This window comes from Bos grunniens, chromosome 23 (genome assembly GCF_055505025.1).
Source record: "Bos grunniens cultivar Pamir isolate PY7600 chromosome 23, Bosgru_T2T1.0, whole genome shotgun sequence".
Classification (NCBI taxonomy): domain Eukaryota; kingdom Metazoa; phylum Chordata; class Mammalia; order Artiodactyla; family Bovidae; genus Bos; species Bos grunniens.
In genome coordinates this window covers 54,124,544-54,141,266 of record NC_141187.1, presented here as the reverse complement: position 1 = coordinate 54,141,266, position 16,723 = coordinate 54,124,544, and the positions used below count along the sequence as shown (strand labels likewise).

General features: G+C 44.2%; 1 long non-coding RNA gene across 1 annotated transcript; it reads right to left on the bottom strand.

The window, feature by feature from the left end:
• Positions 1-3,426: 3,426 nt before the first annotated feature.
• LOC147347891 (uncharacterized) lies at positions 3,427-15,274 on the bottom strand. Its single transcript, XR_015152922.1, has 2 exons — positions 12,782-15,274; positions 3,427-12,402 (listed from the first exon to the last, which is right to left on the bottom strand). It is a non-coding gene; the product is annotated as an uncharacterized LOC147347891 (long non-coding RNA).
• Between the last annotated feature and the right edge of the window lie 1,449 nt (positions 15,275-16,723).

The window sequence follows — 16,723 nt, the reverse complement described above, 5'->3', positions numbered from 1 at the left end:
AAATATTGTTCTCTATTCTGCAAATTTCTATTAGCATATGAATGGAAATATATTAGACTCAAAAGTCTGAGCCTTGACAATGGGCGTATCCTGTATATCTCAGGCTATAGGCAATATACATAAATTGAAGAAATCAGGGATAAAGTATAAAGGTTAAACTTAAAGAAACAGACCTAATGCGGGGTCAGATTTATTATTCCTTGCTGCAGCCTCAAGGTAAATGCTGGGGGTGCCCAGCCCATTCTTGGGAAGATTCAGTGTTTATTTGAACTGTGTCCAGCAATGCAGCTTCTCCTCTACTGGAGTTGAAACTGAGATTTAGTTCTTGCAGCTACTTAGTTCTATTTCAGAACATCTATCAGGAAGGATCTTAATAGTGTTTTTGTCATGTCCCTGAAAATATACTAGAGAACATTCAGTGCAGTTCTCATAGCCAGAGACTGGGAAAATTAAGGAGGCACTAGAAATTATACCTTTAGTTATATAGTATCTTTCCTGGAAAATAAGATGCTCTTAAACCCGAATTGTGTCAAACAGTAGCATGGATAAGAATTGCATTATCCACAAGTTTCAGTAAAGCTGGCTTTCCCTCTCCTTTATTATATACATTGTTAACAAAATTTTAGAACTGGACACTTGATTGCAACAAAGAGGCATTCTATTTGGAGTTTATTGGACTGCAGCCAGGAGAGGAGCAGAGCTGACTGGTTCAGGCTGCTCCTATGCCTTTCCTCACACTTGATCTTGGATGTAGGGGTAGGTTGTGTCTGCAACAATGACTAGATTTGTCTGGAAACACTGAATCCTCTGGTCATTGACTTTGTTCCCAGGACTGTCTCAGGAGGTGACAATGATTTCCCATGGGGGAATCTGTGTCAGAGGCTTACCAACCATACTTTCTACGTGGTTCATGGAAAGCTCATCTGTCAAGTGTCAACTCACCATCCGTAAGAGAGTCAGCACCAACATGCCCAGCAGAGCTGAGAGTCAGGAGGGGCTTGCATGGAAAGATATTTGTGTGCTTGGTCCTGGTCATGGTTATAGACAGAAAGTATCAAGGAGGAATAACTCCCAGAATAAGTAGGCTTGCCCTGAGTGCAAAATAGTGAGAAGAGGTCTCACACTTGGTGGGTGGGTCAGAGCTTTAGCCACAGGAGAGTGAAAAGGAAAGGCCTGGGAAAGAGCCGTGGGGCAGGGGACAGTCTGACCCCAGCACCAGCGGTGAAGGACAAGACACACCTTGAAAGAAAGTGCTGTTTGTGGTAAAAGCACAGTGTGCTGCTAAAGATGAGGCTTGTGGAACCCAAATAGTAAAGAGGAGCCAGAAACAGTCCAGGAGGGATGAGAATGCTGTGTGCTGAGGACCTGCACTTCACCAAGCCCACAGCAAAGGGTGCTCTAGAGATTAAAACCAAGTCACTTGTGCACTCAGCCACCTGCTCATCTACAAGGCCAACAGGTACATGGTGGGTGAGGTGCATTTACAGCACTAACATTTCCAGCCACCACACAGCTGATACATGCTTTGAAAGAGCCAACAATGAGCTGATAGCTTTTTCTGGACCTGTCTATAACCAAAGATACTGCTGGGTACTGTGGATCTGGACTCCTGCATCGCATATGCATTAACCCATCAAAAAAGTACTGTTCATGCTACCTCTCAGGCCAGCAATGACACTTGAACTGTAACCTGCTCACAAGTGCTCAGAGATTCATGGATTTGAATCGAGAAATTCCACCTGGTCATCTACCCTCACGATTCATTCCCGCTCTTACCACTACCATTATACCGGTCACACATGCGCCAGTTCACCTGCGTTAACTTGCACCTGTGGGGATGGAGTTAGCTTTCAGCACATGGATACTTAGATATTTCATGGTAGTATGCCAGGTATTCACATTATATATCAGATATTGGCCTAATTTGATAATAAGAGAGCTCAGGCCTCAAGCATAACTTCAGGCAGAATTTCCCTCTCACAGCAATAGCTCAGACGACCTGGCAGCCCAAGAAACTGAGCGACAGCCACGAGCAGCGAGACACCTGTGGGCTCCCTCCACGGGGAGGCTTCCTGCCGAGCCTCCCCAAGGGTGGTTACCCGGCCTGTGGGCACCAGCCGAGGGGAGGGGAGGGGGGCGCCTGGAGACCAGCCCTGCTACAGTCAGTCTCCCGGGAGCCCTCATCCTGCTCTGGACACTCGCTCCCAGGCACGGGCTCTCACTTCAGCTTTCGGGTGGACCCCAGGCCCTTCTTCAGAGAAGTTCCTCCAGATGAATCCCCAGCCACCACTGGACCTCATTCGACATTGCTGGACTTCCCTCCCCTTCTGAAGCTAGGCTCCATTTCTTTCTTCACAAAACTTTCAGATCAGATCACTCGCTCAGTCATGTCTGACTCTTTGTGACCCCATGAATCGCAGCACGCCAGGCCTCCCTGTCCATCACCAACTCCCGGAGTTCACTCAGACTCACGTCCATCGAGTCAGTGATGCCATCCAGCCATCTCCTCCTCTGTCGTCCTCTTCTCCTCCTGCCCCCAATCCCTCCCAGCATCAGAGTCTTTTCCAATGAGTCAACTCTTCACATGAGGTGGCCAAAGGACTGGAGTTTCAGCTTCAGCATCATTCCTTCCGAAGAAATCCCAGGGCTGATCTCCTTCAGAATGGACTGGTTGGATCTCCTTGCAGTCCAAGGGACTCTCAAGAGTCTTCTCCAACACCACAGTTCAAAAGCATCAATTCTTCAGCACTCAGCCTTCTTCACAGTCCAACTCTCACATCCATACCTGACCACAGGAAAAACCATAGCCTTGACTAGCCGGACCTTTGTTGGCAAAGTAACGTCTCTGCTTTGGAATATGCTATCTAGGTTGGTCATCACTTTCCTTCCAAGGAGTAAGCGTCTTTTAATTTCATGGCTGCAGTCACCATCTGCAGTGATTTTGGAGCCCAGAAAAATAAAGTCTGACACTGTGTCCACTGTTTCCCCATCTATTTCCCATGAAGTGATGGGACCGGATGCCATGATCTTCCTTTTCTGAATGTTGAGCTTTAAGCCAACTTTTTCACTCTCCACCTTCACCTTCATCAAGAGGCTTTTTAGTTCCTCTTCACTTTCTGCCAAAAGGGTGGTGTCATCTGCATATCTGAGGTGATTGATATTTCTCCCAGCAATCTTGGTTCCAGCTTGTGCTTCCTCAGCTCTGCCTTTCTCATGATGTACTCTGCATATAAGTTAAATAAGCAGAGTGACAATATACAGCCTTGACGTACTCCTTTTCCTATTTGGAAGCAGTCCATTGTTCCATGTCTGGTTGTAACTGTTGCTTCTTGAGCTGCATACAGATTTCTGGCCATGTCCAGCACAGCAGATGAGAAAGACCTGAAATGGGGGCTGGGGGGTGGGTAATGAAAAGATAAACACATATAATTTGGCAAGCGGGGAGTCAGGGGGCCCTCCTGCTCTCCATGGCAGGAAGACAAAATGGCTCCTTTTAGCCGCACTTTTATTGGTAGAAGTCACATGAGACAATTAGGGAATAGCTACACTGGTGGGTTTGATTAGTGCAGGCTCTGCTGTTAACCAGGAATATCTTGCTTTGTCTCCCTGGAGATGGACGCAGGGCAGGCAGTGAAGCGGAGCAGGGAGCACACCCCGCCCTAGGGATGTCCATCTGCATGCCTGCTAGGACGGCCCCGGGGCAGGTTCTGGCCTCTGCTCCTCCAGGCCGCAACAGTTTCTCAGCGGGCATGTCAGGGGGTCTGGTTTTCCCATCTCTTGAGGAACGTTGCACAGTTTGCTGTGATCCACACAGTCAAAGGCTCTGGTGTAGTCTATAAAGCAGAAGTGGATGTTTTACTGGAACTCTTGCTTTTTGAGAGAGATGCTGGCAATTGGATCTCTGGTTCCTCTGCCTTTTCTAAATCCAGCTTGAACATCTGGTAGTTCTAGGTTCATGTACTGCTGAAGCCTGGCTTGGAGAATTTTGAGCATTACTTTGCTATGGTGTGAGATGAGTGCAACTGTGCGGTAGTTTGAACATTCTTGGGTATTACCTTTCTTTAAAGATAACTGTCAACTCAGAATGCTATTTATAATATATGTGGAAGAAATCTGATATTCCTAATAAATAGCATCTAAAAATCTGTAATAGAGTGAACATCCTTGCAGAAAAATTGGCAAGATAAACTGGAAAGTTGAAATAAAAAATACAGTAAGTAAAAAGTTAAAAAGAGAAAACTATCTATACAAATTAAGACTGGGACATAATTTCCTATTCATATTTAGACACAAAAAATTTTAATATAATATCACTCCAATTAGCAAAGACTGCGGGTTTCATCCATGCAGAGCTATGCACTATGCCTTTGCCATGCTTGCCCCCCTTACCCAGCTGACACCCCGAGATCTGAAGTTGCACTTCCTGTGGGTGCAGGGTCACTTCCCTGGAGGGTTGCAAGGATGGTGTGGATTCCTCTGAGGACTCGAGCCCTGATTAGCTCTGGGATGGATCTTGGCACCCTGAACAAGCTACCACATGGTGGACAGGAGCTGGAATAACAGCTCTGCACAGGGCTGAGGATGCAAAGGTGGCTTCTCTCCCTCCAGGAGACACGGTAGGTAGTGGTGACTTGGTGATGAACTGTGCTCAACTAGTAATGCTGCTCACAACTAATGGGTGCCCTGCATGTGGCAGGACAGGGGGCATGTGGACAGAGCAGCCTCATGCACTGCTGGCTGCTCGGGACACCAACATGAAGGCACTGTGCATGCACGGAGGCTGGGCGTCCTGGGCGGGACCTGACTCCTCCACACCTTGGGCAGCTCTTCATGGTTTGTGTTCTGTGTCGCTTTTGTGTCGAGTTTCCCGATGTCCGTCGTGTGTCTAGTGCAGTTGGTTTGTGTTCTGTGTCGCTTTTGTTCCGAGTTTTCCGATGTCCGTCGTGTGTCTAGTACAGTTGGTTTTGTGTTCTGTGTTGCTTTTGTGTCGAGTTTTCCGATGTCCGTCGTGTGTCTAGTGCAGTTGGGTTAACGTTGGTCTCTAAGAGGGCAGTTCCACTATTGCTCTCTGGAACACGCCATGGTTTCCCGCATCCCAAGGCTCAGATTCTGGCCACAGCCTGTGTTAAGGGCCTGCAAGCTAGTAAGCGTTTTCATAATTTTAAATTAAAAAAATTATTTCATGAGGCATAAGAATTATATGACAGTCAGATCTCAGTGTCTATAAATAAAATATCTTTGGCTCACAGCCATGCTCCTTGATTTATCTTTTATCTGTGGCTGTTTTTCTCCTACAATAACAAAAATAAGTATATGCAACACAGGTCGTGTGGTAAAATCTTAAATATTTACTATTTGCCTTTTAGAAAATGTTGTCAGCCCTGACTAAAGAACTAGTAGTATTTTCTTAACACTATATGATTAGAGATTTATTAAATAAGCAGCTAATTTTTTAGTGAATTTTACCACTAAATTTATTTGAAATAAACCTTTTTGGGTAAATATAAAGCTGGTTACATTACTCTCAGTAATCTTCGTTAAAATCAAAGCTAAGACACCAGAATTACAATTATTCTTGTGCTGGGGATGGAATCTACCTGTTGCCTTCTTTCATCTAAGAAAAAATTGTTACCAAAAGAGTATGTGGGGTCCAGCTGCTCACCACTCAAAAGCCAACAAACAGGCCAGTTTGGTGAAAAGGAAAGTTTGCTCTATTTCAAGATCTGGCAATTGGGGGCGGAGGGCAGACATTTGTCTAAAGACTGACACACAAGTCCCCCACCCCCAACACACACACACCCCACAGCAGGCAGGGGACAACAGCTTTTATAGACAGAGCACAGTCATCTCTGACAGTCATCTTCAAATTGGCCAACAGTGGTCTGAGCAGGAACATCTTAGTTGTTTTAGGGTTGACCTTCAGTCCCTCTATTTCTTTGCATTGATCGCTGAGGAAGGCTTTCTTATGTCTCCTTGCTATTCTTTGGAACTCTGCATTCAAATGGGTATATCTTTCCTTTTCTCCTTTGCTTTTCATTTCTCTTCTTTTCGCAGCTATTTGTAAGGCCTCCTCAGACAGCCATTTTGCTTTTCTGCATTTCTTTTTCTTGGAGACAGTCTTGATTCCTGTCTCCTGTACAATGTCATTAACCTTCATCCATAGTTCATCAGGCACTTTGTCTATCAGATCTCGTCCCTTAAATCTATTTCTCATTTCCACTATATAGTAATAAGGGATTTGATTTAGGTCATACCTGAATGGTCTAGTGGTTTTCCCCACTTCCTTCAATTTAAGTCTGAATTTGGCAATAAGGAGTTCATATTCTGAGCCACGGTCCACTCCCAGTCTTGTTTTTGCTGACGGAGCTTTTCCATCTTTGGCTGCAAAGAATATAATCAATCTGATTTTGGTGTTGACCATCTGGTGATGTTGATGTGTAGAGTCTTCTCTTGTGTTGTTGGAAGAGAGTGTTTGCTATGACCAGTGCATTCTCTTGGCAGAACTCTATGAGTCTTTGCCCTGCTTCAGTCTGTACTCCAAGGCCAAATTTGCCTGTCACTCCAAGTGTTTCTTGAATTCCTACTTTTGCATTCCAGTCCCCTAAAATGAAAAGGACATCTTTTGGGGGTGTTAGTTCTAAAAGGTCTTGTAGGTCTTCATAGAACCGTTCAACTTCAGCTTCTTCAGCATTACTGGTCAGGGCATAGACTTGGATTACTGTGATATTTAATGGTTTGCCTTGGAAACGAACAGAGATCATTCTGTCATTTTTGAGATTGCATCCAAGTACTGCATTTCAGACTTTTTTGTTGACCATGATGGCTACTCCATTTCTTCTAAGGGATTCCTGCCCACAATAGTAGATATAGTGGTCATCTGAGTTAAATTCACCCATTCCAGTCCATCTTAGTTCGCTGATTCCTAGAATGTCGATGTTCACTCTTGCCATTTCCTGTTTGACCACTTCCAATTTCCTTGATTCATGGACCTACCGTTCCAGGTTCCTATGCGATACTGCTCTTTACAGCATCGGACCTTGCTTCTATCACTGGTCCCATCCACAACTGAGTGTTGTTTTTGCTTTGGCTCCATCCCTTCATTCTTTCTGGAGTTATTTCCCCACTGATCTCCAGTAGCATATTGGGCACCTACCGACCTGGGGAGTTCATCTTTCAGTGTCCTATCTTTTTGTCTTTTCATATGGTTCATGGGGTTCTCAAGGCAAGAATACTGAAGTGATTAATGCAAAGAAATAGAGGAAAACAATAGAATGGGAAAGACTAGAGATCACAAGAAAATTAAAGATACCAAGGGAACATTCACGCAATGATGGGCTCAATAAATGACAGAAATGGTATGGACCTCACAGAAGCAGAAGATATTAAGAGGTGGCAAGAATACACAGGAGAACTGTACCAAAAAAAGGTCTTCATGACCCAGATAATCACAATGGTGTGATCACTCACACTCATCTAGAGCCAGACATCCTGAAATGTGAAGTCAAGTGGGCCTTAGAAAGCATCACTATGAACAAAGCTAGTGGAGGTGATGGAATTCCAGTTAAGCTATTTCAAATCCTGAAAGATGATGCTGTGAAAGTGCTGCACTCAATATGCCAGCAAATTTGAAAAATTCAGCAGTGGCCACAGGACTGGAAAAGGTCTGTTTTCATTCCCATCCCAAAGAAAGGCAATGCCAAAGAATCCTCAAACTACTGAACAATTGCACTCATCTCACACGCTAGGTAAAGTAATGCTCAACATTCTCCAAGTTAGGCTTCAGCAATACATGAACCATGAACTTCCAGATGTTCAAGCTGGTTTTAGAAAAGGCAGAGGAACCAGAGATCAAATTGCCAAGACCTGCTGGATCATTGAAAAAGCAAGAGAGTTTCAGGAAAACATCTATTTCTGCTTTATTGACTATGCAAAAGCCTTTGACTTTGTGGATCACAATACACCGTGGAAAATTCTGAAGGAGATGGGAATACCAGACCACCTGACCTGCCTCTTGAGAAACCAGTATGCAGGTCAGGAAGCAACAGTTAGAACTGGACATGTAACAACAGACTGGTTCCAAATAGGAAAAGGAGTACGTCAAGGCTGTATACTGTCACTCTGCTTATTTAACTTATATGCAGAGTACATCATGAGAAATGCTGGGCTCGAGGAAGCACAAGCTGGAACCAAGATTGCCGGGGGGAAACATCAATAACCTCAGATATGCAGATGACACCACCCTTATGGCAAAAAGTGAAGAGGAACTAAAGAGCCTCTTGATGACAGTGAATGGAGAAGGCAATGGCACCCCACTCCAGTACTGTTGCCTAGAAAATCCCATGGATGGAGGAGCCTGGTGGGCTGCAGTCCATGGGGTCGCTAAGAGCCAGACACGACTGAGAGACTTCACTTTCACTTTTCACTTTCATGCATTGGAGAAGGAAATGGCAACCCACTCCAGTGTTCTTGCCTGGAGAATCCCAGGGATGGGGGAGCCTGGTGGGCTGCCATCTATGGGGTCGCGCAGAGTCAGACACGACTGAAGCGACTTAGCAGTAGCAGCAGCAGATGACAGTAAAGGAGGAGAGTGGAAAAGCTGGCTTAAAGCTCAACATTCACAAATCTGAAATCATGACATCTTTTCCAATCACTTCATGGCAAATAGATGGGGAAACACAGTGGAAACAGTGGCTGACTTTATTTTTGGGGGGCTCCAAAATCATTGCAGATGATGATTGCAGCCATGAAATTAAAAGACACACCTTGGAAGGAAAATTATTACCAACGTAGACAGCATATTAAAAAGCAGAGACAGTACTCTGTCAACAAAGATCCATCTAGTCAAGGCTATGATTTTTCCAGTAGTCATGTATGGATGTGAGAGTTAGAACATAAAGAAAGCTGAGCGCTGAAGAATTGGTGCTTTTGAAGTGTGGTGTTGGAGAAGACTCTTGAGAGTCCCTTGGACTGCAAGGAGATCCAACCAGTCCATCCTAAAGGAGATCAGTCCTGGGTTTTCATTGGAAGGACTGATGTTGAAGCTGAAACCCCGATACTTTGGCCACCTGATGTGAAGAGCTGACTCATTTGAAAAGACCCTGGTTCTAGGAAAGACTGAGGGCAGGAGGAGAAGGGGACAACAGAGGATGAGATGGTTGGCTGGCATCACTGAGTCAATGGACATGGGTTTGGGTAGACTCTGGCAGTTGGTGATGGATAGTGAGGCCTGGCGTGATGTGGTGCAAGGGGTCACAAAGAGTTGGACACGACAGAGCGACTGAACTGAACCTTCAGTTCCAGGGTCCATCTGTTCCCGTTTCTTTGCAGCTGATTCTCGGAATTGTGGAAGCTCATATCTTGGATATAGTCTGGTCATCATGCAGTTAATTTCTCCACCTGATGGTCTAGTGTCTGTAAGACAGCTCACAGGACGTGGCTCAGAATATTATCTATAGCCCTTGAGAAAGAAAGAATTAAAGATGCTTGACTGTGCTTAATGACTACATTATTACTATTTAGTCTCCTTTGGCTGTTTTCCTTGGCTTCGGCGTTTCTCACTTCTCTGGTTAAACTTATTTTTTGATTAAACTTTTTCCATAGACAAAAGGCAGGCAAAGGGCATGGTGGGTGGCAGCAGGGTGGGGCGGGGGTGGGGGGAGAGGCGAGCTGAGGGGCAAGGACCATAGGGCCTGCTCCGTTTGAATCTTCCCTTTGCTTTGATGGCTCAGACGGTAAAGCATCTGTTTGCAATGCAGGAGACCCGGGTTTGATACCTGGGTTGGGAAGATCCCCTGGAGAAGGAAATGGCAGCCCACTCCAGTATTCTTGCCTGGAAAATCCCATGGACCGCGGAGCCTGGTAGGCTACCGTCCATGGGGTCGAAAAGAGTCGGACACGACTGAGCGACTTCGCTTTCACTTTGCTTTGATACTCCTCAATCTTGACAAGGGACCAGTACAGAGCAAGAAAGATAATACACTTTCATAGTACCCAAATATTTAAAAATTACTAGATTTATTACAATGAGGATAATAATCAAAATGCCTCTTTGTATTATTGTCTTAGTGATTAAAGCAGATGTGCAGTGAATGTTAAATAGGCCACAAACAGGCTGTTTTGGTTAACCTGAAGTTTGTATTACATGATGTATAGGCCAAAATGACTTCCCCATGCCTCAATATATGAAAATCTCTTCCATCGTTTCCCCTTTTAGCTGTAATTCCTTCCATAGGGAGCACTGATAATCAATACATTTTCCAACGTTGCCAGAGCGGCTCTCTGGCTGCTCTAGTCGATCCGTGTCCCTCGGCGCTAGGCCTCTTTTTTGTTTATATATTTGCCCAGTTGTCCAGTGGGAAGAAACTAATCAGACATCACGAACAGGCTCAGAGTTATGTTAATGGGGGAATGTTTTATAGGCCATATGTTTTATCGTCTATCCCCAGTCGTCACACAAACAACACACATGTGCTTTAAGCAGCAAACTTAGAGCCAGCAGTGCTGCACACCATGAGTAGCTATACTTTGCGACAACTTCACTGGACAACTTTTCCATCCTGTACATTAGGGTCAAAACTAGAAACCAAACAAGTACTTTCCATCAGAAGTCTCTGTTACCAAAGTCAGATCAATATTCCAGGAGAACTTTGTTTTCTTAACAGAGAAAAAGAACAAATTCAGTCTTGCATCAGTTTACTGTTAATAACAAAATTTATATATCTAATTAAATTCAGTCTAACATTAATCCTGACAACATACAAAAATCTTTTCTCTAAGTTTCTTTTTCACAAACCTTTTATTATTTTTTAGATCCAAACAAATTTGTCCTGTATTTCTTGGTCAAAAAACAAAGAACTGTAGGAAAAAACTATCATTTTTCTTCAACAAAAATATCTTCTCTTCCACAACAACACATATCCTACTTGTTTTACACACAGAAATCTTTCCCTTATTATTTTTACATATCACAATTTTTACTCCTTGAAGCCTTAATGAAACTAAGTGAGTCAAATATTATACCAGCATTTTTTGATTGGCAAACTCAAGAACATACTCTATAACCCTTAAAAACATACATGCTTTTCATAGCATAATTTTTCTTCAGTAGTACAACATACAGGTTTAATAAACCAAAACATCTTTAATTTCCCTCTAGTCTTACAAGACAAAAGGAAGTAAATTTAGATTTCTTTGACTCGTAAGTGACCATATTTTTAAGGACAATTAAATAGAGCTTCTTTACAAATTAATCTCAGCAATATAATACAAAGACAAACACACGTGCTGAGACACACAAACATTCAGACAGAGATCTCATTCTTTCATCTTTTTACATTTTATGAATCAGCCATTGCAATTAAACTAATCAGTTTATGGATAATAGAATAGCCGAATTTACATACTTATTCTTGAAAGGCTTCTTTCCTTTTTCTTTTTCTTTTTTTTTTTTTAGCTTGAAGTTTTACCCAATTAACCAAAGACCAAAGTCACAGGCAAAGTGGACTGTGTTTGTATTTCAAGGACTTGATAAGAGTTAACTTCAAGCTTTCTCCTAGGCATATTTTTGTTTTCTCAGGAGCCAGGAAAACTGTTTTATCAAGCTAGCTTTCCCTAACTGCACATACAAAAAGAATCAGTTTTTGTGACTTTCAAGAGTTTCATCTTAACCAATTTTCCCTGAAGCTTAAAAAATAATGTTGCCATTTTTTTGTTGCTCAGTCATTCAGTTGTGTCCGACTCTTTGTGACCCCACAGACTGCAGCATGCCCGGATTCCCTGTCCTTCACTATCTGCTGCTGCCATACGTTATTCAAAATAATAATAATAATAGTCATCTTTCTTTGTCTTAGTTATAATTTTGTAGCTAAAATTTTGCTTAATTGCACCCTAATGAGTTGTCATTTTGCATAAGGCAGCAAGAATACCAATCACGCAAATGGAATACAGTCTCACACACTGAGTGACAGATGAGTCACAAACCTTCTCCGAGGGTGACCAGTACAGAGTCCCAAAGGAACATTTCCCTGACACAAACAGTCCTCACGGGTAGTTATGTTACTGAGTTCACAAGCCCATGTGCCAGGCACACAGTGACGCCTATCAATTCTAAACATTATAATGAGCTTGGAACAGAGAAAGGCTTACTACACATCCATACAAGGAGATGGGTCGCTCATGCCCTAAGAACTCCAACATTAATGAAACCTTTCAGCAAGCCCCCTTAAAAGCAAAAATTGAGGGATGGGTGTGGTTAGTTGTTGCAGACTTCTCGGGGTCAGAACGTTTGTTTCTGAGGTCTGGTAATGATGTTCCTGTAAGTCTCTACAGATGAATGTTACTCTCTGTCCTGACAAGAAAGGGCAAGGTCCCAAGGCACACCTTTCACCGTCCAAGGTCCCAGTCCTGGTTGAGAGGAAGCAGATCTCAGTTGGCAGCTCCTTCAAGTCCAGGTTTCCAAGGCTTGCTCTGCTATCATCCCTGAAAGAGCCAGGCACCCAACTCAACTGACCCTCAGTCTCCTCAGCTGCCCAAATGGGGAGACCCGGTCCCACAAACTGTGACTCATACGGACGGCCACTGCTATTAGGTCACAGAGACAGGGGTGAGGGAGAGGTTCACCGCTGCCTCAAGGGCTGGACCAAGGCCAGTGGAGGCCTTATGAGGCCTCTGGAGCCCTGCAGGATGGAGGCCCAGTCTGTTCCCTGGGCCCTCCACTCACCCACGGACCGAAGGCTGGGGAATCTGGAGGGCCTCCCGGCGAAGGCCTGAGTCTGCCTCTTACCTCACTCTCCACTGGGTGACCAGGACCCCACTGACCCCTGGCTGAATCGCTTCCCCAGTGGTCCCTCACTGACAGTTACCAGTAGGCAGGGCCCGCTGTGGTGCTGACCAATAGTTGAGCAGGACAACTAACACTCGTCGACAGTTGGTTGCTTCTGGGTGGGGCCTACTGAGGCGCCGACCAATGGCTGCGCAAGACCTGTTGCCTAGTAACAGGGAGCAGCATAATGAGACAGAGCAATGGCCACCTGCTGAGGGCTGCAGCCATCCTGCTCTGTTAGCCAGGAGTCAGAACCAACTGGTAAAAATGCCTAAATAGCAGTCCGTGCTCACAAATGATCCTCAACATCAGACACACATCAGAACCAACTGGCAAGAATGCCCACATAGCACTAACACTCACACATGGGAAGGTCGCTGTGTGCACACCAGTGCGCAGTGGACTTACCCACTCCTGGAGCTTGTCAGCTCCTCCTAGATGCAAGTTTCCATTCCGCCAATGAAAAGCACAAGTTGGCAGCCAGTGCCAAGAAGGGGAGAAACAGAGAGGATTCTCAAAACAAATGGTTTTGATAGCTGCTAGGAACACGTCCCATATCCCCTACTAGGGGCTAGCTAACCACAAGCAGGCTCATACACTGTCATGGCCATAGATCTCCCCTAGAAAACCCAGGTAAGCCAGGTGCCGTGAAAGCACAGGAACCAGCAGCAGGCAGCCCCGTCCTGGGGGCCAAAATCTGTTACAAAAGACCGAGTGTGGGGTCTGGTTGCTCGCCCGTCAAAAGCCAATAAACAGGCCAGGTGATTCAGCTCCTGCACTTCCTGCTGCTGTTACATGGGCCACACATGAGCCCCGTATCTGGTCATTCACCCTGTCATTCACCCTGTGATTCCTCTCCTGCACTTCCTGCTGCTGTGATGTGGGCCGCACATGAGCCTCGTATCTGGTCATTCACCCTGTGATTCCTCTCCTGCACTTCCTGCTGCTGTTACATGGGCCACACATGAGCCCCGTATCTGGTCATTCACCCTGTGATTCCACTCCTGCACTTCCTGCTGCTGTTATGTGGGCCACACATGAGCCCCGTATCTGGTCATTCACCCTGTGATTCCACTCCTGCACTTCCTGCTGCTGTGACGTGGGCCGCACATGAGCCAGTTCACCTGCTTTAATGTGCACATATGGGAAGGAGGTCACTCTCAGTACACAGAAACTAGATATTTAATGGTAATTATACCAGAGGTTCCAAATGTCATCTCAGGCACTGAAATAATTGATTTTTTTTTTCTTCAGAAAGTGGCTCTGGGGCCAAGAGTACCTACTCCACTTTCCCTGACTTTCCTTGATTCTTCATATTTTTTTTTAACAGAAAATAAATCTAAGAAGGAGCAGCTACAGTGCAGAACAGTGAAGCAACACCAAAGGACAATGTAACCCCCCAGTGTCGCAGGATTTTGGCATCTCCCCTTGGATGACCGTCACCACTGTCCTCTCTCAGTCAGACAGGCACTGGGGGCTCTTCTTTCAATAACCCAGTTCCTCCTGAGTATCAAAGGTCCCCTCACCTGTTTGCACGAACGTTGCAAGTGCTCTGCCAGGTTAAAAAGGAATTGTTCACAGAGGGCTGTCTACCTATGGCTCAGCAGCATCTCTAGCAGAAATATGGACCCTGCATGACTCATATCTGGATCTCCATCTCAGGCCCATCAACTCAGACTCTTCCATCTAGAATAAATTCTAAAAATAAAAATTGTTCCCATGACATCATCTCCTCAGTAAACTTCTGTGCTTGTCCAAAGGCCTTCTCTCATATTTAGTTATTAAGACACCCTCTTCATTTTTTTCTGAAAGATAATGATAAAGGAAATGTTGACATGTTAAGATATGGAAAAGTCATTTTGACTTATACATGGAGTGAACTTGACTTTAATGCAACTACTATGTGTGCCTTATAGGCCTATGAGCAAACCATGCTTTCACCCAGCAGTCTTAATTTTACCTCAGTGCTAAAATGGGTGTTTTGCTCAACAAAGAACATGCAATTGATCTAAACAGGGAGCCCAACTCTTTCCCTAAGTAAGTGTTTTGCAGGTTTAACTTATAAAATGGATGCGCTCTCTCTGCTCATCTTTCTCTCGGCATCTAAGAAAAGTATCTGGGTAAAGAGTGGATCTTTGGAGGGTAGACTTACAAATGGATCTCTAAGGGCAGTGCTTTTCCATGAATCAGTACATTTACCCCTGCTGTTCTAACAGAACCTAGAAATGGGACTTTCCAAGTCTGCAATGATCTTCTAACTTTTTGGTTCCAAGATATCTGTCTGTTCTTCTGGGGAAAATCCTTTGGCTACAAAATTCTAACATAGGAGATGAAGTACTGCCTGACTCAGGTCTTGGAATTTTCCTGTCCAGGTACACACAATTCTCCTTGTTTAAAGATGAAATTAATTTATGCTTTTTAAAATTTATGAAGGAGATAATAAATGAAAATTTTAAACTAACAAAAGTAACTGAATTAATGTCCACTCTGAGTTCTCTGTGTGTGCTAAGGCTGAAGCTCCTACTGAAGGTTATCCCACCATGATAACAGGGCCAGGGTGTATTTTCACATGACTTTCCTGGTGGTTTAAGAAAAAAAACTTCTGGCTGGAGGATCTACCTCATTGATTGCAGACATAGGGTGTCTCTTCCTGCATTCTCTGTGCATATAAATGTGAGAGGGGCATCTAAAGGCTCTTCTCCATTCATGACTTTTCACATGATGACTAAGGTCATGTCTTCATCTAATGCTTTTGCACATAGATGACACTCATGTGGTTTCTCTCCAGTGTGAATGAGTCCATGACTTTGAAGGAATGAAGATTCACTGAAAGCTCTTCCATGGTCATTCCAGATAAAGGTCTTCTCTCCTGTGTGGGGGCTTATAGGTGGGAATAAAAGTTGGCCTCTGATGAAGGATCTCACACATTCATTACATTTTCAGGATTTCTCTACAGTGTGATTTTTGGTGTATACACAGCCAAGTCTCCAGCTGAGTTATTTCCCTCCTTCACAACATTTGTAGGGGTCTCTCTAGGGCAAGTTCTCTCATATTGTCTAAGTTTAGAGCATCGACTGAAGCTTTCCCATGTTAACAGTTGAACTCTGTAGTAGAATTCACCTTCTGTTAGTTAAAATATGAATAAAGAATGGCCAAAGGCTCTTCCAACTTGGCAACAAGTATAGGGTTTTTCTCTTATCTGAATTTTTGGTGCACATAAAAGCAAGTGCTCTCCTTGAATTCTTTCCCACATTCATAACATTTATTGGGGTTCTCTTCTGCATGAGTTAATACATGTGGAGTCGACGTTGTTATATGTGAAAGCGTCCTCATATGTGTTCCATTCATGCCTCTTTTCCAATATGAAGCCTCTGCTAACCTGCACGGGGAGGAAAGGCCTTGAGAGACTGCCCGTGCACATCCAGGTACTGTTTCTCTGCGCACTGACAGCGGTCCGCTCTCTCTGTGATGGTCTCCTTTGGAAACTCTCCACGTTTGTTTTGTTTTCATGTGGTGTTACTTTGCTGAATGCATAAGCATTTTCTCTTTTGTGGTCTCTCACATGCTTAATGTTCTAAATGAGTTTTAAGTCTTCTTTAGTTTTCAAACATTATGTATACAAGCTATGCTGAGGCAATTACCCTTCTCTTAAAGCTGAAGTTACAGTTTGACTTCAGGACAATATTATCCCCAACCTTACACTGTTCAAAACTTTCTACTGGATGGCATTTATGCTCAGGCCTATTTTTTCTTCTGAAGATTGTGCTGAATTCCTAACTCATCCCATTACCAGGTCACTAATGTGATGAGCAGATTTCATCCTCAAGAAACTTACCATTGACCTGTAGATAAATGGGCCCTTCCTGAAGGTATCCTGTGTGGGTATCCTTCCATGCTTTCTAG